Source organism: Balaenoptera musculus, chromosome 2 (genome assembly GCF_009873245.2).
Source record: "Balaenoptera musculus isolate JJ_BM4_2016_0621 chromosome 2, mBalMus1.pri.v3, whole genome shotgun sequence".
In the NCBI taxonomy this organism is placed as follows: Eukaryota; Metazoa; Chordata; class Mammalia; order Artiodactyla; family Balaenopteridae; genus Balaenoptera; species Balaenoptera musculus.
In genome coordinates, this window is record NC_045786.1 from 1,010,014 (window position 1) to 1,036,342 (window position 26,329).

General features: G+C 41.2%; 1 long non-coding RNA gene across 1 annotated transcript; it reads right to left on the reverse strand.

Moving 5' to 3' along the window:
• Positions 1-5,662: 5,662 nt before the first annotated feature.
• LOC118890073 lies at positions 5,663-26,259 on the reverse strand. Its single transcript, XR_005018671.1, has 2 exons — positions 26,066-26,259; positions 5,663-6,638 (listed from the first exon to the last, which is right to left on the reverse strand). It is a non-coding gene; the product is annotated as an uncharacterized LOC118890073 (long non-coding RNA).
• Positions 26,260-26,329: the final 70 nt, after the last annotated feature.

Consider the following 26,329-nt stretch of genomic DNA (forward strand, 5'->3'; position numbering starts at 1 on the left):
TGACTCTTCCTAATAAATGCCAAAATGTTTATCAAACAATTTTCCAAATATAGAACCTCCTACATTTTTGCTGTTCTGTAACAAAAATATATGCTAAATTTAAGAAAAATACATATTATAAAAAGCATATACAGTAAAGTGAAGCCTAAATTGACCTATTTTTATTCTTCCTCAAGTCTTAGTCCTGATACAGTCATTCCTCTTTAAAAGATTCTGTGCTTGCTATTTTTGATAGGAAAAAAAAAAGTTGATTTACAAAATACAGCAAAACTTGGCCGCAGTTGAGACACACTGTTAATATGGAAAGGGAGTTAATAGGGTAACTCCCAAAGAAAGGGACAAGAAAAATCCTCTTTTGAGAAAACAGAGTGGAAAGATTTTATCACAATCTATTTTTTTCTCTCTACCTCTTCCTACTTTGGACTTCCTACTTTAGACAAACATCTAGGAGTATCCCACTCTTAGACTTTTTGTATTATTTGTCTAATACAGCTATTCATTTTCAAAGTAGAGTATAATTTAGGGCTTGTGAGGACTTTCCAGGACTTCCGTAACCAGTGATCATGTCGCTGTAAGTTTCTGGTCAAGAGCAGTCCTGGAACCAAGCAGCACCCTCTGGTCCCTTCCTGGGATAGACCCCACCCCACCCCATGTCCTCCGCCTGCCTCTTGTTTATGAAAAGCTTTAGCCTCCTAGGCCTTCCCTGAGTTCCAAAGAAGACATTTAATCAGAGAAGTGAGAAAATGCAGAAACAAGGAAAACAGTCACGCAAGACAAGATAATCATAGTTTAGCCATTAAACAAAGTCAAGGACATTTAGTTCCTCCTCAAGGGCTGTAGATACTATTCTGAGCCATGTCCTTGAGCCACTGTGTGTTACCCGCATGCTGACCACCCGCATGGAGACCCCAGACTGGTTGGAACCAGAAGGCTGATGATGTTGACTCCCAATTACCTCACCACCAACCAATCAGAAGAGTGTCCGTGAGATGATCACACACCCCAAAGCCCTCCCCTTCACTCTGTCCTTAAAAACCTTTCCCTGAAAGCCATTGGGGAGTTTGGGCCCTTTGAGCATGAGCTGCCCGGGCTCCTTGCTTGGCCCAACACTGGGCGCCTTGCGAAAAGCGCTGCGCTTTCCTTCACCACGACCCAGTGTCAGTAGGTTGCTGCGCTTTCCTTCACCACGACCCAGTGTCAGTAGATTGTCTTTACTGCCTGTGGGTGAGTGGGCCCAAGTTTGGTTCTGTAACAGTCCCTTTTACTTAAGCTCATGGAAGAAAAACTTGAAAACCAAAGAGGTAAACCTAAGATTCTTTTTTAGCTGAATTTGAGGGAGAATGTGAAGGCTAGCGCTTGGGCGAATTTCCTTTTGGGTGAAGGCCAGAGGGGTGGGTGAGCCCTGGTTTGTTTCACTGGGCTCCGCTAGTGAAGGGTTCTCCCTTCTTTTGGAAGAGCTTTGCTCGGAAGGGCTCTAAAGAAGAAAAAGGAGGAACGGGTTCTGATGGCTGTTGTCATCTCTGTCTGCCAGGCTTCTGCCGGAGCAGCCAGGGCTGCTGTGGCCAGCGCTGTGGCTTTCTGAGCTCCTGTCCTGATACTGCAAGGAAGCTGCTCTTGGTAGGAATCTGAATGAGCCCTAAATCTCTGTAGGGCGTATGTTTGTCTCTAGGTGCAGGGAACTCACTGGGACTGATGCAAATAATGGTGACAGGAAGGGAAGGGTGATGGGGAATACACGTTAGCAGAAGGAGCGTGGCTGCAGGAAGAGGTTGCTGAAGACTTGCACCCATGTTTCTCTCTACAGCCTCCCTTTATTTTCCTCTGCAGGGTCTGTCTCTTCGTCCCTTATTTCTTTTTTCTATCTACCTCTTACTTTTGTTATTAACTATTCACAATTTCTTTTCCTTATTGTACTTCCTTTGGTATAATCAATCCTATTCTTTTTTTTTTGGCCATGCTGCGTGGCTCGCGGGGTCTTATTTCCCGGACCAGGGCCACAGCAGTGGAAGCACTGAATCCTAACCACCGGACCGCCAGGGAATTCCTATACTATTCTTTTAAAAGACCTATCTCTACTCAGCTTTTGTTCCTCTGATAAGTATTGGGAAAGAAACAGCAGTGATTAAGAGATGAGTGGTATTTCCAAATTAATCTATTATTTTATAGAATACATTTATTATATTTTCATTTAGCATAGGTAACTAAGAAATTTGACTACGACATTTCACTTTTTAATTTCCTTTTCTAAAATTTGTACACAAAGAGCCTTGCGTCAGTGAGCTGGGGATGGCTGGTTGTAGTGGGGGCAGTTAGTTATTGTTTGGCTGTCCTACTTGGCATCCCAATCTCTTTTTTGAGAACCCTTTATCGTGTGTCATTTTTGGAGGAAGTGGCTTCTTTCCCTTATAGGAACAAAAGGCTGCAGGGGTGGGGAAATAGCAGGGAGAGGGGTGTTGAGCCTATGATGGAGTTTTGGATATTTAGACCTCTTTGAGACTTTGAATCAGTGAAGCATGGGTATGAGAAGTTACAAGTTGACAAAATGTTACTGCTGCAAGAGCTTCGCAGCAGTAACAACGTGCTTCCTGACCCTCAAGAGCAACTTGGTTGCTATTCTTTGTCCAAGTTGGGGGGCCCAGCTTTCCAGGAATTCTCTAAGCTCTTCCAGTAAATTCCATTTTGCTTATTATAGCCAGAGTTGGTTTTTGTTGTTTGCAAGAAAAAAAAAAAAAATCCAGATTCCATTGCCAAAAATGCTCCAGGGTACCAACTCCACAGTGCTCTCTGAAGTGGCTGAGGGGATCACGAGTCACTCTGGATACTTCAGGGACATATTTAATATTTCTAAATGACTTTTTATATTTAAAGTGAAAATTTAGAAAATTCAGAAAAAAATCTAGAAAGAATAAAAAAAGTTCTCACCAGCTAAATGCAGCTACTGAAAATTATTTGCAAAGTTATCTCAAAATCAGGGACTTCCTTGGTGGTCCAGTGGGTAAGACTCTGCGCTCCCAATGCAGGGGGCCCGGGTTTGATCTCTGGTCAGGAAACTAGATCCCACATGCCGCAACTAAGAGTTTGAATGCCACAACTAAAAGATTCCGCGTGCTGCCACTAAGACCCAGCACAGCTAAATAAATTAATTAATTAAAAAAAATAATAAAAGTTCTCTCAAAATCAGAAAAGCATTAAGCACATATTTCTATTTATCTATCCATCTCTCTATTTAAACATGAATCAGGTAGAAATTCTTTCACTTTTCTTCTTTGCTATTTGGTCTTTTTCTATCTGTAGTCAGTTGTGTACACAACAGATCTTCATCAATGTTGGAGTCTTGTCAATTCAACCACAGAAATTTCTATGACATTTCTGCTAAAGGCTGGTATTTTGCCTGGTTTGTTCAGTTTGCAGGAAAATAAAGTTACGAATACGTTCAGGCCATATTGTCTTTTACGTCTCATTCACAATGGATAATAAACACCTAAATTGCCTAGTGTGATATGAGGACTTTGAAGCTAAACAGTCCTGGGTTCACACACATGCCTTGCATTTACTAGCTGTGTGATCTGAGGCATATTATGTGATCTTTATGCTTCTTAGTTTTGTTACTGAAAGCTCAGCCTCTCTGCACACGGGTGCAGAATCAAATCTCGGAGACAGAGTTTTGGGTGAAGTAGAAAAGGACAGCTTTATTACTTTGCCAGGCAAAGGGGGCCACACCGGTTTCTGCCTTGAAAAACTGTGTGTCCCCGCCCCAGAGGATTTGATGAGGGTCTTTACAACCATGACTCAGGGTGGGGAGTGTGCAGGGCGTTCGCTCCCTTCACCTCATCTCAGGTGGTCTCCTCGTCTTGAGCTTCTCTGGCCCCTTCAGTCTCGCCTCAGGTGGTTTCTTGGCTGCTCCCCCCTGATTAGCAACTGTTCCATAATCTGCCCCTTGGAACTCAGGGGAGGTCATGGAGGCTGGAGTCTTGCCTACAAGAAATGGGGGGCAAGAGGGTCTCGGTGCCTGGGAACCCCACAGGGCCCCGCTCAGCTTCAGTTTCCCTATTTGCACAAAGGGGATGAGAATATCTGCCTTCGAGGTGAATGTGAAGATTAAAGGTAGCATACTAAAAACGCCTGGTGTAACAACTAGCCTTCCACCGTGCACGGAACCTCTACCGTCCATGTGTCTTCTATACTAAGTAGGCAGTAAACTGTAGGCAATATTAAATTTAAAAGAAAGCATAGCAGCCAATTCCACAGTTTTCTCCCCTTACCTATTGCCTTAAATCAGTAATTCTTTACTTTTTTTTTGAGCACCCCTTTGAGACCAAAGAAAGAGATGGATCCTCTTCCTAGGAAAATAAACATCACAACACAAGTCTAGATTTTTGTGTAAAATCTAATGGGATTCTCAGACCCCTTAAAGCCATTCCATGGACTTGATATTAAGAATCCTGGCTTTAAATCAAGTCGCTTCCTTGTAAGTTGCTTGTTGTGAGAGAGTGTTGTTAGTACCTGTGTTCCCCTGCAGCTGGGATGGGGCTAAGAAACAGTTCTGGCCCGAGGACTCTGAGGGGAAGGACACATGACTCTTTCAGTCCAGGACCATAATGGGCAGGTGTGAGTTCTCCGTCTTCTCTTTCCCATCAGTAGAGCTGGAAGTAAAGGACTTTAAGACGGCAGAGTTGTGAAATGCAAGCATCCCACGTCCCAGAATTGTAGGAGAGCCACCAAAGAGACCCTCCTGACTCACACTGGATTAGGGTGATGGAAGAGTACATCTGTGCTGTGCTAACTCCCTGAGAGGTCAGAGTGCCTGCGAAGGCAGCTAGTATTGCTTAACTCGACTAATACATCCCCTCTGCCGACACATGAAGCCTCAGAGAACTTGGATCAATCTGGACCATAACCATGTTAAATCAAATCTGTGTATTAATAATAACAGGTTTATAAAATGCTTGTTCAACAGTCGTTCGCACATCTAGGAGGGCAGGGATTATCGTATCTCAGAGCGAACTAAAACTCAAAAACTTAAGTGCCTTGTCCAAACACACTAGTGGAGACCAATGCTCGTTTACTATGCTATATTTTTTTACAGAAATATGTCTTAGAATGCTCCTGGAACTTTAAAAACTCGAATCTAGCCATTCATTAGTTCTAGGTTTGTTCTACTAAAGACGTGAGGTGGTTATCTTTCAACTAGATCCTATTTATTAAAGGGTTTGGCTAAAGTGGCTGTTAAATAGAGAAAGTCTGATAATTTTCTGGAATTATCCTTAGTTAAACTACTGGATGGTTTCAATGAAAATATCACATATATTTGATAAAAATTGTTAATCAAAGCAATACATTTTTATTGGGAAATTTGCTGACAATAATACGAATTTTATATTTTACATTTTTTCGTCAAAAACAAAGTATTTGTGGGACTTCCCTGGTGGCCCAGTGGCTAAGACTCTGCGCTCCCAATGCAGGGGGCCCAGATTCAATCCCTGGTCAGGGAACTAGATCCCACACGCAGGCTGCAACCAAGAGTTCTCACGCCACAACTAAAAAGATCCCGTGTGCCACAACTAAGACCCGGTGCGGCCAAAATAAATAAATAAATATTAAACAAAACAAAACATTTGCTTCAAAACAAGTGAAAGGTGTATTTTTAAAAGAAATCACAAAATTCACGTCTTTAATCCTTTATTATTATGAAATATATAACACAGAAAAGTACATAAACATATGTACAGTTTAATGGATAAATACAAAGCAAATATGTAAGCAACCACCATCTAGGTCAAGAAATAAATTAGCAGCACTCTAGAAGCAACCATCCTCAGTACAAAATTCACTTACTATTAATTCAACATTAATCTTTTGAATTCCTTGGAACATAAATTTTCCACAATTGCTTTAGACACAGGAACTGAAAATGAATACAGTTTGTTTTTTAGCAGATTTAAAGTAGCAAGGTATTTGCTTTAGATAACCGATTTCCACTTGTCAGAACATGATATTCTTTCAAAGGAAGTGAACATCACGGTGAAGGTACTGACACCCTCAGAGAGAGAAATCAAAGTGAGCTGTATTGCTATTAATTTTTTTGACTATGGGGACATCACTCAGATTTGAATTCCTTCATCAAATGGAGATGCCACCACCAGCCTAAATTAAACAACTTAGAGCACATTATGATATATTCTCAAAAGAAGATAATTCCTTTCCATATTCGAGAGCTGAGTTAGACTTAGCTATGAGCAACAAGGAATCCAAAATTACAGTGGCTTACCAAAATAGCAGATTACTTTCTCTCACATGTAAAAATCTGGCGGTAGTCTCTCCTGGGCTGATATGCCTGTCCACGGTGCCAGGAAACCAGGCTGCTACTTTCTGCTCTGTCATCCTTACCACGTGGCTTCCACTTCATAGTTCAAGATGGCTATTCAAGCTCCGGCCATCACATTCATGTTGTGCCAGAGGAAGGAGAGAGGGAGAATAGCCCCTTCTCTTTAAGGATTTCCTGGAAGTTCCTTGCACGGCTTCTGCGTATTTCCTATTCGACAGACGTTGGGCACATGACCACATCAAGCTACAGGGAAGTGAGGAAATACAGTCTTCTTCTGGACAGAGATGGGTCCCACTACAAACCAAGGGTTCTACTAAGAAAGAAAAGGAGAAAAGATACTGTCAGAAAGCCTCTTTACCACAGAGGGCTATTCTATTTGTAGAGTTCCATAGGTAAATCTATTCACTATATAAACAGGTCAATACTCCTTTGAACAGGAAAGTAGCTTTCATGTAGAAAACATCAAAAATCTGTTTTAGAATTTTGCAAACGAAATTTAATCTTTTTAGATGTTGATTTAAGATGGCCTGTCTTTTTTGATATAGCTGATGAATATTCCTTTTTCTAGAAGTATACTTTTGTGATGCAAGAAAGGATGAAAGCCAGATGGGAAAACAACATTTTAAAAGGAGAGAATTTGGTGCCATATCACCTGGCAAGCAGTCAACACTGATACCAGTTTGGAGCCGTGCCGATGGAGTCATATGTCCCTCCTGGGCTGGGCTGCAAGGACAGAGACCTGCTCGTGTGTGCCAAGGGGGCTCCCTGCTGCCGTGCGTTTACTGCAGTGGCCTAAATGCACATAACACAGGTCAACGGTGAGCTTAAAAGGATATTCCTACAGAAGTCATACAGCCTTGAAATGAAGCTTGATTCATTAGGAAATACTGGACATTGACATGAGTGATATCATCATAACACTTCCTTAAAGTGTTTCCTTAAACACTGCATGAAAAGCTCGGTACCATGTTAACTCTATCCTAAGTTGGATTACACTGTATGCCTATGACTCCCTTAATCTAGCAATATCCCAGGAATTCAAATTCTGAACAAAATACCTGTATATGCATGTTTGGAAGGTTTTGCAGAAGTGATGTCCTGTCGGGAGAGTGTTGACAGGGGCGGTGCTTGCTAGCTGCAGAATCTGGAGAAACCCTACTTTAACAAGAACTCATTGCAAAATCTATCGGAGGCCTCTAGAGTTCACCAGAGTCTTATAAGCAAATCTTGCTTTTCTAAAGACCCCGAAATGGTGTAATCTCTCTAAGATTTAAGAGACTAAAAGGGCCCCAAGAAACTACTTTTAGGCTTTCCCTCTGCTTTGTTTCAAAGGCAGATAATAACTGAAGGGCAAAACAGAAGCCTTAGGGGCAGTGATAAGCTCTCTTTTTTTGGAGAAATGCTGCTAGCGTATGTAGTTCCTAACATTTTAAAAAAATTTTAAAATAAATACCATTTGTTCACAAGAAAAGAGTAATTGGTAAAAAGTAGATAAAGTGATGAACATTTTTCAAAATAAGAATCAGCTTTCTCTTAAGGTTTTATACTGTTTTGCAAAAAGAAGTTGGCAAAGCAAAGTTTGCATTGCAAAACGAGCTGGATAAACCAGGGATCTGAACAGGTAAGGCCCGAGCACTGTCACCACAGTACTTTCACTCCCTCACCAAGAGGTGTTGCCTCATATACTGGTTGGATAACTAACTGCTTGCTTCCGTGTTGGGGTAACTTTCCGGTAAAACGGAGTGCTTCCTTTTCGGATCCAGCCTGCTTTACTGTAATCTTACCAGGGCTGCAGAAGAAAAGTAAAGTCTAAAATGTGAACTCAGAAGCAATGTCCCGTCAGACTACAATTTTAATCTGTGAGTAAATGGGCTTACATATGAGTAGACAATGCCATGCAAATTACATTGAATATTGTGGTTTCGTGGGCAGGGATTGGTGGGTATCTTGGGGTCACCTGTGCTATATGTCTGATTATCCATTTCACATGAGATGTGTAGTATTATGATTCAGATTGTACTTTAAGTTCTGTGGGTAATAATTCCTCACATTGTGTTTTTTAAAGATTGTGGTGAAATAAGCATAGCATAAATTTTATCATTCAAACCATTTTTAAGTGTACAATCCTGTGGCATTAAGTAAATTCACGTTGTTGCACAAGCATCACCACCATCCACCTCCAGAAGTTTTTCATCGTCCCATACTGAAAGTTGGTACCCATGAAAACACAGCTCTGCCTTACCCCCTCTCCTCAGCCACTGGTATCCTCTATTCTACTTTCTGTCACTATGAATTTGACTACAATAGCTACCTCATCTAACTGGAATCATACAACATTTGTCCTTCTGTGACTGGCTTATTTCTCTTAGCATAATGTCTTCAAGGTCCATCCAGGCTGAAGTGTGTGTCAGAAGTGCCTTCCTTTTTAAGTGCCTTCCTCTGTGTGTGTGTGTGTGTGTGTCTGTGTGTAGTTTTAAAAAATCCATATATCTGAATAGACACTGGGTTGCTTCCATCTTTTGCCTTTGCAGACATTGTTTCTGTGAATATTGGTGAACAAATATCTGTCTGAGTTCCTGCTTTCGTTGGGGCATAAACCCAGAAGTGTAATTTCTGGATCATATGGTAATTCTATTTTTAATTTTTTACAGAATCTCCATAGTGGCTGCACAATTTTACATTCCCACCAGCAAGGCACAAGGGCTCCAGTTTCTCCATATCCTCATCAATGCTTTTTATTTTCTGCTTTTTTTTTGTTTTTTTATAATTTTTTAATAATAGACATCCTGCTGGGTGTGAGATAGTATCTTGCTGTTGTTTTGACTTGCATTTCCTAATGCTTAGTCATGTTGCGTACCTTTTCATGTGCTTATTGGCAGTGTGTATATTTCCTTCAAGTCCTTAATCCATTTTAAAATCACATTTCTTTGCTGTTGAGTTGTAGAAAGCTCCCTATATATTCTGGATTTCAATCCTTATCAGACATGAAATCATGTGGTGCTTTAAGGGGTAGTTAAGTCTGCACCACGGCTGAGTAGCGGTAGACTCAGGGGATGAACACAAGCTTTGTGTAAGTGAACGAAACATACTGATAAGCAGGTGTCGTTGGGGGAAGGAATAACTAGAGGCTTGAAATCCTCCACAAACGCCAAAGTAAAGGGCTTTGATCTTTCACTCTTAGCACAGAGCTCTCCTCCTTCTGTATCTCCCCTAGAGTACGGGTGTGACGGTACCTCAAGTCTTGCCCTATTTTTCTCAGATCCCAACAACCACCTAAAGACCCACCCCAGACAGATCAGTGATTTGCTTTAGAGCAGCGTTTCTCAAACTTCCCTCACTTAACAAATTTTGTCATATTCACAGAATATCTAATTTTTCTTTACTGTCATATTCACATAATATATAACATTTTTTCCTAACACTTTTCTTTAAGTCAACTCAGTTTTTAAACTTAAATTGATCTCAAAAGGAAACTTTAAAATTTAATCAGTACTGTGAATGGAAAACCAGAACCAGGTGCCCTTCCGGCCACAGCAGATTACAAACGCCAGTTACTCCCTCGTCACCCTGGACTTGCCCTGATGGCGCATGGGCCCTAGAGAAGCACGCGCTCTGCCTACAGGGAGCCCCATCACATCTGCTGGCACCCTGCGGGGCCATTTATTGAACAGACAGATTTGTGCCCAGGGAGTAGAAATGGGCTGATGGTGGGATAGTAGCATCTCAAATAACTTTCTATACGTACCACATTTCGGAAAACACTGCTCTAGAAAAAGCACTCTAGAAAAGAGTTCTCAAGATTTTAGTCTTGAGGGAGAAGCCACAGATTCCCCCATAGAATCTCTTCTGTTTATGTGAGGAACACAGAAAGGGGGATGGGGGCCCAACTGACATGACTGTCTCTTGTCTGAAAGTAATTCTTTTAAATTAATTAATTAATTAATTTTTATTTGTCGATTTAATTTTTGGCTGTGTTGGGTCTTTGTTGCTGCACGCGGGCTTTCTCTAGTTGCGGCGAGCAGGGGCTACTCTTCGTTGCGGTGCATGGGCTTCTCATTGCGGTGGCTTCTCTTGTTGTGGAGCACGAGCTCTAGGCATGTGGGTTTCAGTAGTTGTGGCTCACGGGCTTAGTTGCTCCATGGCATGTGGGATCTTCCTGGACCAGGGCTCGAACCCGTGTCCCCTGCATTGGCAGGCGGGTTCTTAACCACTGCGCCAACAGGGAAGCCCTGAAAGTAATTCTTTAATTTGGTAGTTCTCAAACTTTGTGGTCTCAGGACTCCTTTACATCCTTAAAAATTATTGAGGACTCCAAAGAACTTCTGTTTATGTGGGTTTTATCTCTTGATATTTACCATGTTAGAAATTAAAACTAAGAACATTCTAAAATGTTTATTAATTCATTTAAAATAATAAACTACATGTTAACATAAATATTTTTAGGAAAATAACTGTATTTTTCAAAACACAGAGTGGCTTTGTCTACATCTTTGTGAGTCTCATTAATATCTGCCTTCGTGGAACTCAGCTGTATTCTCACATCTGCTTTGCACTCAGTCTTTTGCAATAACACTTGTCATGTAGCCTCAGGAAAACAGTACTGTACACTCAGAAAAGAGAGTGAAAAAGTCAAATAATGCTTTATTAGTATGAAAAGTTTTGACTTCAGAGATCTTTTGGAAGGGTCTTGACTACTCCCAGCTCACACTTGAAAATTCTGCTTTAATTCATTTCGAGGTAGCATGGTGTAGTGGATGAGAGGGTATTTTCTAGGGCCCAAATGCCACAGCCCTCCTGCTTTTATTATCTCTGTGACTTTAGCCAACTATTTGCCCTAGTTTTATTTCTTTCTTTTTTTAAATAAATTTATTTTATTTATTTATTTTTGGTCGCGTTGGGTCTTCATTGCTGCACATTGGCTTTCTCTAGTTGCAGTGAACGGGGGCTACCTTTCGTTGCAGTGCATGGGCTTCTCACTGTGGTGGCTTCTCTTGTTGTGGAGCATGGGCTCTAGGCACGTGGGCTTCAGTAGTTGTGGCTCGTGGGCTCAGTAGTTGTGGCTCACGGGCTCTAGAGCGCAGGCTCAGTAGTTGTGGTGCACGGACTTAGTTGCTCCGAGGCATGTGGGATCTTCCCGGACCAGGGCTCGAACTCGTGTCCCCTGCATTGGGAGGCAGATTCTTAACCACTGTGCCACCAGGGAAGTACCTGTACTTTAATTTTTAATATTTAGAGATGTAATACACTAAGAATTCATTTTGGAGCATGATACGAAGACAGGAGCTAATTTTCTTTCTTTCAGAATGGGTAACTAATTGTTTCAACATTTCTTGAATATTCCATCACTTTACAACTGATTTCCAATTTCTCCTTTATAATACAGTGATTTGTTATAACCACATGGATCTATTTTTGGCCATTTCATTTCGTTTGTATTTGTCTCTTCCAATATCCATAACATACAATCTAAATTACTTTTGCTTTATAGTAAATTTTAATGTATGGTATGAAAAGCTCCCCCTCGTCATTCTCCTTTCTCATAATTTTGAATTTTTAATGAGTTAATTTCTCAAGATAAATTTTGGTATGAATTTGCCAAAACAACATTCACTTCCCCAAAATTGTGATTGTGATTGGAACTGCATTACATTTATGCATTTATTTGGAAGCACTGTCCACCTATACAATATTAAGTTATCCCACCTAGGAAATTAAATGGCTTTCAATTTAGTCAAATTGTTTTACATCCTTCTGTAAATCCTTAAGATGTTCTCAATATAGGTCTTGGTACTTCTTTTAAACTTATTCTTAGGTATTAAATAAACAGGGTATTCTATAAGGATCTGACTGTGATTATCAACCTCAATCAGGATAAAAACCTCTAAGACAGATGTAAGCCTATGATTGTGAATTTTCTTCTGTACAATATTTTTATCTTGCCTCATCTTAAAAAACAGAAGGTACTCAAAGTTTACATGCATGAAGAATTAAAGGTATTTTATATTGGTTAACATAGATGATAAACTTATCTGATCCATTAAATTTGTCTCCCTATGCAAGACAAACTATTTGAGTCAAAAGTAGACTCTATTCCTCTTCCTGGATCTTGGAAGGAGAAAAGTCAGTAAGAAATAAATTCCCTGATTCAAATATATTGAACCTCAATCATGTGCATCAGAATCACTTGGAGGCTTATTAAAACAGAATCTGCCTTCTAACAAGTTCCCAGTGGTGCTGATGCTATTAGCTCAATGACTGCACTTTGAGAACCACTGTTCTAATGCAGTAACCTTGGGAGAGAAAGTCCAGTAGCTAGGCTGAGATGGATATAACAGGTGATGGTAGACAGCACAAGTCGGATCTCTGATCACAGTAAGAATTCGTATGTTTGGCATTATATTCCTTTAAAGCTACAATTTTTTCCTCTGCATTTAAGTTTTATTCATATCTCATGTATTTTCATATAAACTGTTCTAGTTTTTCAATTTGTATAAAATTTGTAATCACAGCTATGATTTAATAATTGTGTAGTAGATTGTTTGGAAAGTTAGTAAGTTAAGTTTTAAAAAAAATTTGTTTGCTCATTTATTCATCAAATGTTTATTGAGCATCAACTATGAGCTATATGCTTGGGATACATCAGTGAGCAACAGAGACAAAGACTCCAAAGGTTACATGAGTGGGCAGGAGGTAGGCAATAAACAATAAACATAATAAGTAAATTATATAGCATGCTAGGACATGGTAGATGTTACAGGTAAAACAAAAACAGAGCAGAGAAAGACGAATCATAAGGGCAGGTAGGGGACTGCAATTTCAAATATGTTGATCAAATTAGGCCTCATCGAGAAGGTGAAATTTGAGCAAGAACTTAAAGGAGGCAAAGGAGTTACCCAAGTGCACATACAGGAGAAGAATGCAAGCAGCTTGTGCAAAAGCCCTTACGCAGTAGGACGCCAGAGTACTTGAAGACTAAGAAGCCCACTGGAGAAGGTAAGGGCAGAGAACTGGGGATGAGGTCAGAGAGGCAAGAGGGACCAGTTTAGGTAGGGCCTTTGGAGGCCATTGTTACTTTAGGTTTCATTATTCATGAAATGGGGAACTATTGAAGAATTCTGAGCAGATAAGTGACACAATAAGATTTATATTCTTAAAGCATCACTGGCTGTTATATGGAGCACAAACTATGCGGAGCAAGGGTAGAAACAGAGAGACCATGGAGTAGGCAGCTGAGCAGTAATGCAGCGAGGGATGACAGTAGCTTGGATCAGGGTGGTGGCAGTGGAGGAACAGAGAAGTAATTAGACTCTGGTTCTAGTCCAAAGGCAAAGCCAACAGCATTTCTTGATAGAATGGATGTATGGTGTAAAACAGGGAAATCAAGAATGACTCTAAAGTTTTTAGCCTCAAAAACATGAAGGATAGAATTTAGCATCAGTGAAATGAGTATGACTACTAAATAGGTTTAGGGTTGAAGATCAGGAATTTGGTTTTGGATGTTAAGTTTTAGATGTTCATTTGACTTGCAAATGGAGATGTTGAGTAGGCAGTTAGATATAGGAAACTGGATTTCAGAAGTCAAGGCTCGTTTTAAATTTGGGAGTTGCCAGCAAACAGGTGGTTTTGAAAGCCATGAAACGAGATGTACAGATGGAGAATGGACTGAGCCCTCAGGTACTCTAATGTGAGACCAGGGAGAAGCACCAGACCAGTAAAGGAGACACCAGTACAGCAGGGAGAAAACAGAGCATGGTGTTCTGGAAATCAAGTGAAGAAAGTGTATCAAGCAGGAAGGAGTGAACCACTGTGTCAGATGTTGCTGTTAGGTCAACTAATATTAGGATTGAAGATTAACCATTGGAATTAGCATATGGAGGGTATTAGTGACCTTGACCGGAGCAGTTTTGGTGATAGTGAAAGCCTAGTTGGGAGTAGATTCGAGTGAGAATTAGAAGGGAGAAATGTGAGACAAGTATAGACTGTTATTGCAAGAAGCTGTGTTGCAAAGGAGAGCAAAGAAATGGGACAGTAACGAGCGAGGGAAGGGAGATCAAGTTTTGTACTTTTTTTAAATGAGAGAAATAACAGAATGCTTGAATGATGGTGGAAATAATCCAGTATGGAGGCAAAAACTTGTTAATGTAAGAGAGAAAAGGGAGAATTGTTGAATCAATATCATTGGGTAGGCGAGTGAGGATGGGATTTAGTACAGGAATCAGAAGACATTTTCTGTAAAGAGCTAAACAGTAAATAATTTAGGGCCACTCATGGTCTCTGTTGTATAGTCTTTTCTCCCCCCAACCATTAAAAAAATGTGGAAACCATTCTTGGTTCATGGGCTGTATAAAAACAAAGACCAGTGTTTGGCCTACAGGCTGCAGTTTGCTGATCCCCGATCTAGTACACAAGCAGAGATGCTGATTTTAGATAAGAACGTGGAGAACATGGATGGTTTTCATACGGTAATGGGCTGGAAAGCAGAGTACATGAGTTCAAATGCTGATAGGCAGATAGATATAGTGGCAGGAGCTCTCTTCTGATTGTTTCAGTTTTCTCCAGGAAGTATGAAAAGTTATCACTGAGGGTAAGACTGGGAGTAGAAAATATTTGAAGAACGGTATCAAATACTTGTGTAAGAAAAGGGGAGAGTGATTGCCTGGCAGCATTTTGAGATCAGTTGAGGTCTGTGTTCATAAATTTAAAGTGAGACCTCTTACCATGCTTTCATTTTTCTTCCAGTCATGTTCAGCTACCTGGGAGCCAGGTATGAGTTATGGTTTTGCCAGGAGAGTATGAGGAATCAAGAGAAGAAATCAAGGGAATATCTAAGGGAGTCATCAATGATTGACTATGGAATTTAAACAGGGTAAAGAGGGAACTAAGGGTAAGGGGCAGTGAAACAGTGATAGAATCAATAACTGGAATTCTCAGTGAGTTTGAAGAATTGTCGAGAACCAGATATCTAGAGGGGTGAGCTGGAAAACAGGAGGTGATGGTCAGAGAAGGGGATGCAGGAAATGGAGAACATGGAGGGCTTGTAGTTACTGGTATAAGAAGCTCCAACTAGAGAATGATCAAGGGAATGACTTAGGCAGAGTGAAAAGGAGAGGAGTTCAAGAAGATGGGAGCCAAGGTATTAGAGCATTGACATGCATATTAAAATCACCAAGAAGGAAGGAAGGAATGTTGGAGATACTGACGAACCAGAAGTTAAAAATCAAGAAATAGGGGACTTCCCTTGCAGTCTAGTGGTTAAGACTTTGCCTTTCAGTGCAGGGGGTGCAGGTTTGATCCCTGGTCGGGGAGCTAAGATCCCACATGCCTCGTGGCCAAAAAACCAAAACCAAAACATAAAACAGAAGCAATATTGTAACAAATTCAATAAAGACTTAAAAGAAAACAAGGTCCATGTCAAAAAAAAAAAAATCTAAAAAAAAAAAAATCAAGAATTAAAGGTAACCTTTGTTGACTTCAAGTTTTACTGCACTGAGATCTTAAGAGTAGCTTTTAAGATTACAAGCTTTTGAAATTCAGTAAGGTTTTCTATGTGGCCAAATTTGATTAATATTTGTAAATGCTCCGTGGGCATAAGACAATATGAATTCCCTACTTGGAAGATACAAAATTATAATTATTTTTCATTAGGTTGTTCTCACTGGACATGGAGTGGTCAATTAGGAAGCCATTGTAGAGACAAAAGATAGTGGCTTGGATGAGGCTAGTGGTAGTAGAGATAAAAGGAACTGGATAGAGTGAGAGATATTTAGGAAATCAAATCAATAGGACCTAATGATGAATTGGCTATGGCGTGTAAAGGAGAGAAATGACAAGGATGACTTTTAGGTTTCTATATAAAGGTGGATGATGGTCCAGCAGTATTAAGAACATAGACTTTGAGAAGTCAGAATGGGACTTCCCTGGTGGCGCAGTGGTTAAGAATCCGCCTGCCAGTGCAGGGGACACGGGTTCAATCCCTGGTCCTGGAAGATCCCACATGCCGCAGAGCAACTAAGCTCATGCGCCACAACTACTGAGCCTGCGCTCTAGAGCCCGCGAGCTACAACTACTGAAGCCTGAGTGCCTAGAGCCTGAGCTCCACAACGAGAAGCCACCGCAATGAGAAGCCCGCGCACCACAACGAAAAGTAGCCCCCACTTGCCACAACTAGAGAAAGGCTGCATGCAGCAGTTAAGACCCAACACAGCAAAAAATAAATAAATAAATAAATTAAAAAAATAAAGAGAAGTCAGGATGCCTTTGCTCAAAGTTAGCTTTACTTGCATGGTGTGTGATATCCACAAGTTATTTGACCTCTCAATTTTCTCTGTGTGAAAGCAGATAATATATGAGGTTCTTATGAGGACTGAATGAACTGATGGATGTAAAGCACTTATTTCAGCCCTAACACGATGTGGACCCTCAATGAGTGTGAGCTATTTTTAACTTTTACTGATAGGGAACATTCAAAGATGACCCAGTTTGAAAGGCCAGGGAATAATCTCGGTTTTCTACATTTCAAAGATGCATTTGAAGCTTTCATGTGGCGGTGTTAGGTAAGTAAGTAGTTGGATATTCAGGCCTGGAACTTAGAAAAAAGATCTGAGCTAGAGATACAAATTAGTGAGGCATCTGTGTATAGGTGGTAACTATACACAGAGGCCATGGGAGTAGACAGAGTGCTTGGAAAGAAAATAGTGAGGGGAGGGACCGATTCTTTGTTTTTTGTTTTTTTTTTTTAAATTGAGGTAAAATTTACAACATAAAATTCACCATTTTAATGTACAATTCAGTGACTTCCAGTACATTCACATCTGAAACCATCAGCGCTGTCTAAATCTTAGTCCCTAGTCCCTGGCGACTACTAATCTATCTCTATGGATTTGCTTATTCTAGACATTTCATACCAATGGGATCAGAATCTTAGGTGTTTTTTTGTGTGTGTCTGGCTTCTTTCACTTGGTATGTTTTTCAAGGTTGATGCATGTTGTACCCTGTATCAGTACATCAGTCCTATTTATGGCTGAATAATATTCCATTGTATGTATATACCATAATTTATCCATTCATATGTTGATGGACACTTTGAATGTTTCCACTTTTGGTCATTATTTGGCTACATTCAGGTACAAGCTTTTGTTTGGATACCTGTTTTCATTTCTCTGGAGTATATATTTACGGGTAGGAATTGCTGAGTCATAAAGTAATCCTATGTTTAAACTTCCAAAGAAGCACCAAACAGTTTTCCATAGTGGCTACACCATTTTACTTTCCCACTAGCAATTTAGGAGGGTTCCAATTTCTCCACATCCTTGTCAACACCGGTTTGATTTTTAATTATAGTCATTCTAGTGGGTGTGATGTGGTATCTCATTGTGGTTTTGATTTGTATTAATATTTCCTTAATGGCATGATATTGAGCATCTTTTCTTATACTGTTGGCCATTAAAATATCTTCCTTGGAGAAATGTCTGTTCAAGTCCTTTGACCGTTTTAAAGTTGGGTTGTTTTTTATTGATGACTTTATAGGAGTTATTTTTATATTTAAGATAATACACTCTCATCATATATATGACTTGCAAATATTTTCTCCCACTCAGTGGGCTTTTTCTTGATAGTGTCATTTGGTGCACAGAAGTTTTAAATTTTGATGAAATCCATTTATCTACTTTTCATTTTGTTACTTGTGCTCCTGATGTCATATCTAAGAATAACACTGCCAAATCCAAAGTCATGTAGATTTACCCCCAATATTTTAAGACTTGTATAGTTGCCCTCTTACATTCTGATTCATTTTGAGTTAATGTTTTTGTTTTTTTTTTAATAATTTTGCTTGTGGCCTTTATTCTTTTTTTTTTTTTTTTAATTTATTTTTGACTGTGTTGGGTCTTCGTTTCTGTGCGAGGGCTTTCTCTAGTTGCGGCAAGCGGGGGCCACTCTTCATCGCGGTGCGCGGGCCTCTCACTATCGTGGCCTCTCTTGTTGCGGAGCACAGGCTCCAGACGCGCAGGCTCAGTAGTTGTGGCTCACGGGCCCAGTTGCTCCGCGGCATGTGGGATCTTCCCAGACCAGGGCTCGAACCCGTGTCCCCTGCATTGGCAGGCAGATTCTCAACCACTGCGCCACCAGGGAAGCCTAATGTTATCATATGGTGTGAGGTAAGGGTTCAAACGGATTAATTTGCATGTGGATATACAATTTTCTCAGCAGCATTTACTGAAAATACTAGTCTTTCACCAGTGATGTTTTGACATCTTTGTCAAAAATCAATTTAACACACATGTATGGGTTTATTTCTGGGCTCTCAATTCTATTATACTGACTTATCAATCTAACCTTCCGCCAATACCACACTGTGTTGATGACTGTAGCTTTGTAGTAAGCTTTGAAATCAGAAAGTATGAGTCCTCCAACTTTCTTCTTTTTGAAGATTGTTTTGGGGTCCCTTGTAACTCTATACAAATTTTAGGATCAACTTGTCAATTTCTGCCAAAAAACATAGTTGGAATTTTGATAGGGATTGCAGTGAATCTGTAGATCAGTTTGGCATCCAAACAATATTAAGTCTTCCAAAATATAAACAGGGAATGTCTTTCCATTAATTAGGTCTTTAATATTTTGTAAATACTTGTCAATGTCTTGTAGCTTTCTTTCAACAATGTTTTGTAGTTTTCAATGTAGTTTACGTCTCATTTAAACTTATTTCATAGTATTTTATTTTTTGCTATTGTAAATGGAATTGTGTTCTTATTTCTTTTGGAATGTTCATTGCAAGTGTATAGAAAGAAAACTGGTTTTTGTTGATCCTGTACCTTGTGAATTTGCTAAATTTATTAGCACTAATAATTTTGTGGATTCCAGTCGGCCATGGTATGTAATCATTTAAACATGCTGCTGGGTTACTTTTGTTGAGAATTTTTGTATTTATATTCATTAGGGACATTTTGTATCTATATTCATTAGGGACTATGTTGGTTGTTTTATTTTCTTGTGATGTCTTTGTCTGGCTTTGTTATCAGGGTAATGCTGGCCTAGAGGAAGAGATTCTCTCTTCCTCTATTTTTTGTAAGAGTTTGAGGACTTGTGGTGTTTTTTCAAATGTTTGATAGAAGTCACCAGTGAAGCCATATGATTCTGGGCTTTTCTTTGTTGGAAGCTTTTTGATTACTCATTCAATATTCTTACTTGTAACGTTGTTAAGTCTATTCTATTTCTTCTTGAGTCAGTTTTGGTACTTTGTTTCTGGGAATCTGTACACTTCATCTAGGTCATCAAATTAGTTGGCATACAAATATTAATAGTATTTTCTTATAATTCTTTTTATTTCTATATGGTTGGTAATAATATCCCCATTTTTTCCTAATTTTAGTAATTTGGATCTTCTTTTTTTATTGGTCATTCTATTTAAAGGTTTGTTAATTTTATTTATCTTTTCAAAGAACCAACTTCTGGTTTCATTGATTGTACTGTTTTCTATTGTCTATATCTATAATTTGTCTCTCCTCTAACCTTCATTGTTTCCTTCCTTCTGCTATCGCTGGATTTACTTTTCTCTTCTTTTTCTAGTTCCTTAAAGTGGAAGGCTGGAAAGCATATGTGAAGGATGTGGCCTTAGAGATGAGGCTTAACTCCTGTTTTGAAACAGTGACCTTTGGACAATGCAGTAGCATCCTAACTAGTTTCTCTGCATCCTTCCTTGTCATAGACTATTCTCAACACAGTAGCCAGTGTCACTTCTCTGCTCAACTCCCCAATGGCTTCTCATCTGTCTCAGGATGAAAGCCAGCCTTCTAATAGTGGCTTATTTGATCCTTCATCACCTACTCCCCCATCCCTTCCTTTAAACTATTTGACCTCATTTCCTCATACTTTCCCCCTCGGTCAATACGTTTCACCTACACAGCTTTCCTTATTGCTCTTGAACACACCAGACACACTCCTGCCTCAGGACATTTGCTCTCACCGTTCCCTTTTCCCGGAACACTCCTCTCTCTCATCACCTTTAAGTCTTTGCTTAAACGTCACCTCAATGACCACTCTGTTTAAAATATTATTCCTAATCTAGTTCTCCCTATCATTTTCCACTCTTCTCCATAACACTTACTATTTTCCAAATTACCATATCACTTATTTATGTTTGTTTTTTCTCACTCGAATGTAAGCCCCAGGAGAGTAGAGATTTTTGTCCGTATTGTTCATTGATGTATTCCCAGCACCAGTGGGTTCTCAGTAAATTGTTGAGTAAGTAGAAGGAAGGATAAGTTGTGTGTAGGTAAATTTGGCTATTTTGAGGCAGGAAGAAATTTCCATTTGGGGGCTTCAGTTTAGGAGGAAGGAGGTGCTATCTTCTGAAAGTGAAGGGGAGGCAGCACAGTGAGAGGAGAGTGGAAGTTTGAGAAACTTTTTGGAGTAGATGAGGGGGTTGAAGAGAGAAATGTCTAAGACTGGCTGGCTGTACTGAGGGTCCGTCTGTTTGGTGCTCATGAGATTTTAGTGGAATCAGTCTATTCAGAAGTTCACTCAACAGCCTTCAGCAGCATGCAACTGCTTCTAGGTACTGAGAAAGTGAATAGTTGGGTTAATCGAGGCTGAAGTTTTCCCAGAGGCAAAGGGTTTAGGGTATAGTTCTCAATCTTGGCTGCACTTTGTTATCTATCACTGGGAGAAACTTAAAAAAAAAAACAAAAAACGGGCAAGTTGTAAATCCAGACCTTAGCTCAACTGTGAATACATGAGTCAATAAGGATCCTGGGGAGGTGTGGGGAGGGTGGGAATCCCAGGACCTGCTGATTCCATTATTTACACTATTACCCCAGCTTAGAAGGATATACCATATACTGACTGATATGGTGCTGACCTGGAAGTTTTTATTCCCCTTTTCTAAATCATAATTTTTGTTGCATTTTTGCTATTTTTCAACATAGTTGAATGAAAGCCTGACATCACAAATCTGAGAACACAAAGGGTCTCCTTTTAGTTATGTACTGCACTTAGTTAAAACATAAACTCCATAGGAGCAGAGACCAAGTGAATTTGCTTAATACTATGTTCCCAAGACATGATACACAGAAACTCAGTAACGCTTTTTTTTGAATGAATGAATGATATCCACCAGCAGTGGAGTTATGTATGTGCCACGTGCTGCTAAATTATTTACGGAAGTTCATTAACTTTTTACAAACAGCCCTATACCCTATCAAGTAAATTCTAGGCATGAGGAAGCATAACCTCTGAGACTCTGGCAATTTGCCCAAGGTTACACTGCTCGCCAGTCAATAATGTAGCCAGAGCTCCACATTATGTCATTCTGATTCCAAAACCCGTGCTTTTAAACACTAAACTGTGCCAAGTTGAGAGAAGGGCAAGGACAGAGAAAAAAGATAGAAAGGAAAAGCACTTGGTAAAAATTTCAGAGAATGTATTCTTATTTTGTGACCCTTTAAAAATTTTAGCAAACCTTTTAAAGTCTCTTTTACAACTAGAGGCCTGATGACGTGACTTTCTGATTCTTCCTCCACCAACAGGGTCACACTGAAATCAGGGTCACCGACGGCGTCTCGGCTGATAATGGCTGACGTGTGTTCACTTATTGGCTGAAATACGGGTCTTGCTGCTCATTCACAAATTCGAGATCGCTCATTCACAAATTTGAGATCTCTCGTTCAACAGAAATGCAAGTAGTCTGCGTAAGATTCGCTATAGATACAAATCTATATACATTTTCAAATGTTACCTTTCACAATATTTTACGAGTATTAGGAATAATCCAGCTTTACTCCCATTTAATTTGTGACAGCAGGACTCAATTTATAATTCCATTGTTCTTTAAGAGAGCAAGCAGAAATAAACCCATGTATCTTTTTCTTTGTGCGAATTACAATATTTTGCTATTTTCTTTGTATATATTTTTGTAGGTAAATATTCTTTCACTCACCAAATATTTATCTGATTATGTCACACAGAACCTTCATTCTAGTTAGTGGGAGACAACCAATAAACAAAATACACAACATATTACGTGGCAAGTGGTACAGGAAAAATAGAGCAAGGTAAGGGAGAGAGATGGTGGTGGGGTGCTGTTTACATAGTTCTCAGAGTTCAGACCTTTCTGATGAGAGATTTGAGCAGAGACCTGAAGAAGTGACAGTGTGAGCCACGTGGGTACCAAGGGGAAGAGCATTCAAGCAGGATGATACTAGTGCAGAGGCCCTGAGACAGAGACGTGCTTGGTGTAGTGGAGGAAAGTGGAGGATGGAGTGGTGGGAAAAGACTGAGCACGCAAAAATGTCATACTGGATGTGAAACCAGAGGTAATGTGGGCGGGAGCGGTTTACGCAGGGCCCTGCAGACCACGGCTTTTGTTCTGAGTGAGACGGAAGCCATCAGTGGGCTTTAAGATAGGAATGATGTTGACTTTCAAAGCGATCACCCTGACTGCTGCCGTGAGTGAGTAGATGACGTGGAAGCAAGTGTAGGAGCGGGAGATCAGCTCGGTGGCCTTTGCTATTGTCTAGGTGTAAGAAGACGGCGGTTTGGATCAGCGTGGCTGTGATGGAGGTGGTGAGCTGAGATCAGACTCTGGGTATATTTTTAAGATAGTGCTGGTGGGATTTGCTGATGGAGTGGATGTGAGGTATGAAAGAATCAAGGATGACTCCAAAGGTTTTAGTCTGGAAGAATGGAGTTGCCATTTCATGAAATAGGGAACACTAAATCACAATCTTTTGGGGGGTGGGGGGTGGGACGGAGGTTAACAGTCTGGTTTAGACTATATTAAATCTGCCATGCCTATTAGACATTCAAGCAGTGCTGTAAAGCAGGCAGTTAAGTGCGAGTCTAGTGTTTAGGGGAAAGGTATGGGCTGGAGATTCAAACGCGGGTTTCATTTGGCCAGAGATCTGGATGGGGCTGCTGAGGGGGAAAGAACAGAGAGGAGACGCAGTCCACAAGTTGTGAGATCTGAATCCTGGGGTGCTCCAGCATTTAGAGGCTGGAAAAAGAGGGGAACCCGCAAGGGTACTAAGTAACAGTCATTTAGGAAGCAAGAGAGAAATACAGAATGGAATTCTGCCAGGCAAGAAAAGGGGCTTCAGGAGGAAGAGAGTAAGTCATCAGCTGTGTCAAACGTTGCTGACGGGTGGAGTGAGATGAAGACTGAGAAACGAAAATCAGGTTTGAGAACGTGGAGGCTCCCGAGGATCTGGAGCCTTAGTTTCAGTGGCGTCTGGGGATCAAGTCTGACTTGTGGGTTCAAGAGAGAGTAGCAGACGTGCAAATGAAGTTCTTCTGTATAGGAGAACAGATCAGAGCAATGGGGTAGTATCTGGAGGGAGATATGATCAAGATTTTAGCTATTAAAATCTTTACAAGTTGACAGAAACGATCAAGTTGAGAGCGGAAAATGTGCTAAGGAAAGAGGACAATTCCAAGAGTAAAATGGAACTCAATGCAAAAGTGGCAATTTTGGTCTTGGACAGGAATTTTGACCATCCATCCAGTTATGGAGGCTAGCAGTGTATTCAGATGGAGGAAGGTTGGTAGATGCAAGGTGGGCGTGGGCCAGAGCTGTTACAGATTTCTGATTCCGTCTATCATCTTAGAGAAACAAGAAGCAACACAGCAAGGACTGGGGATGTACTGTCAGGTTTAGAAGAGGTTAAACAGCTGTTGAAGAGGGCAGGGTAAACAGATCAGGGAAGTTAGTGGGAGGGGGGTGAGGAACACAGGGAGCTCTTTTTTTTTTTTTTTTTTATTAACATATTTCCATACATATACAGGGAGCTCTTTTCAGAGTTAGCAAGGTGTTATGTTTTCCTCAAGCATGCAGTGAATTGAGCAGGGCTGTGGGTGAGATATGTAAAGTGGAGGGAGAAGGCAAGGATGGAAGGTATTTCCAAAGGACGACTCACAGCAACAGATAACGGAATCTAAAGTAGGCGACGAGATGAGATTTTTTAAAATGTGGGTAACATTTAGATGTGTCCTTTAGTAAACAGTCGATTCTCATTATCTGAGGCAGCTGTGTTCTATAAAGTCACCGGGAACGCTAAACTGCTCCTGGAGGAGCTCAGGGTTAGGTTCCTAAGATCCTGCGGTCACATTCTCGTCAACTGACTGATACATAACTTTGTTTACGTGCGTTCCTGTTTAGACATCTTATTTAATGTACTGTTGATTCATCAGCACTGGCCTCATCGTGGCCAAGAGCACTAATGATAAACCTAAATGAACCCGATGCACGACACACGTTTTCTCCACAAAGAACACGGCCTTTTTCTGCTTAGGAATGCTATACAGCAGCTCAGCACTACGCCTGGGGTGGGGGTGTGGAGGCACTTAAAACACGAAAGCCGCCAGTAAAAAAGCACAAAAAAATTGCTAAAAACATGACACTGTATGTACTGTGAAAAGCACATCTGTTTACAGCGCAAGAGCTGACATAACAAGGCTGAGTGTCGTCTCCTTTAACCTCAGCAGTGCCTGTCAGGCAAGTCACATTTTTCACTGTGCACGTCCACGAACCCTGTGGATACTGATTCGGGGATTACAAATACATTGCAGTGAGCAGATGAGTTCGCAGACATGGAATGTGCGAATAACGAGGACCGACTGTACACTGCCTACAGCTGTTTGCTGCGTGTCTCAGCCCGGTTTGCCGCTTTTGATCAAACAGTATGTAACAAGTTCAGCAGACATGTAATCATCAAACAAGAAATTAGTAATAAATTTTGCTGCCAGCTTTCAAAAAGTTTCTGCATTAGATTTATGTATTACTTTCTGTACTTTTCCAATCTGATGTCTTTCGTCTTCAGCGTACTTGTCACAAAAGTGTTTAGAAACCACACTTAAAAGACTCCGGTTTTTCTTTTCTTTTTTTCCTCATTTCAGTCACTGGCAGTTTTTTTCTTAGTTACTGACAGCTTCGGTGGGCCTTAAGTGGACTTTACTAGTCCTCCCAAACGGCAGTAATCTTAGCTTTTGGCAGGCAGATGTGACAAATAAGGCTACGTAATTACTTTTTATTTCTTTTACCATCAGCTGTGATTTCTGGGCCTTCTTCCCCGCATCGTTCCACCTCTTCATTAGGCCAACCATAATGTAACTGGTTGGATACCAATTAAATCAGTTCTTTGGAAGGACCTTGTTTCTTCTGATTTGTTTCCTACCTTGCCTCTTTCTTCCATGTAAACTGTTGTATGTTTAGTGTATGTTTATTACACTTCTTTTCATTCAGTGTTGCCTTACAAGAAGTTTAGAACAGAAGGAGAAATAAAACCACCTGGATACCACCGCCGTCCAGGAAAGCCTAGCTGGGGGGACAGAGTTGATTTTTTTCCCTCCCAACGTGCCAACGCTGCTGCTGTGCCTGGAGCGCGCCACCAAATTCCCTTGACAACAATTTCCTTAGCACTCCCCAGGCCTCCATTCACATGCAGAACCTCCAACCGACCGCACGTGAGCGAAAAGGAGCCACAAGAGAGAAAAATGGGAAACGAAGAAAGGAGATGGAGGGGAGGGCGCGGCTAGGAGTGGAAAACAGTAAACAACACTTTTTCCAAGGCCCCCCCCCCTCCCCTACGCGTGCAGGCACATCGCGCGTTTCCAATCAGCGGCCCCGGCGGCGCTCGCTCTGCCCCCGCGGACCCCCCCACCCGGGGGGCGCAGGCCCCCGGGCTCCGGGCGCTCCGCGCAGTGACCCGGAACGCACGCCGCCCTCGCCCCGCGCTTCCGGCGGTGACTTACTTCTAAGACGCCGACGGCCCAGGGGCGCGCCCTGCCCCCCTCAGGCCGCCGCGCAGGCCCCGGGTCCTGCTCCGAAGAGCGGGCCTCCGGGGCAGCTCGCGTCCCCGCGCGCGGAGCGGGCGCCTGGGCCAGCGTCCGCCCGCCGCCCAACCAGGGGCTTCCCGGCCGGAGCCCGCAAGGGCGGGGGCGGCGGCCCGCGCGCTCCTCCGGGACGCCTCCCCGCCCCGCGCCGCCGGGCGCACGCGCAGCAGCGCAGCCGCCCTT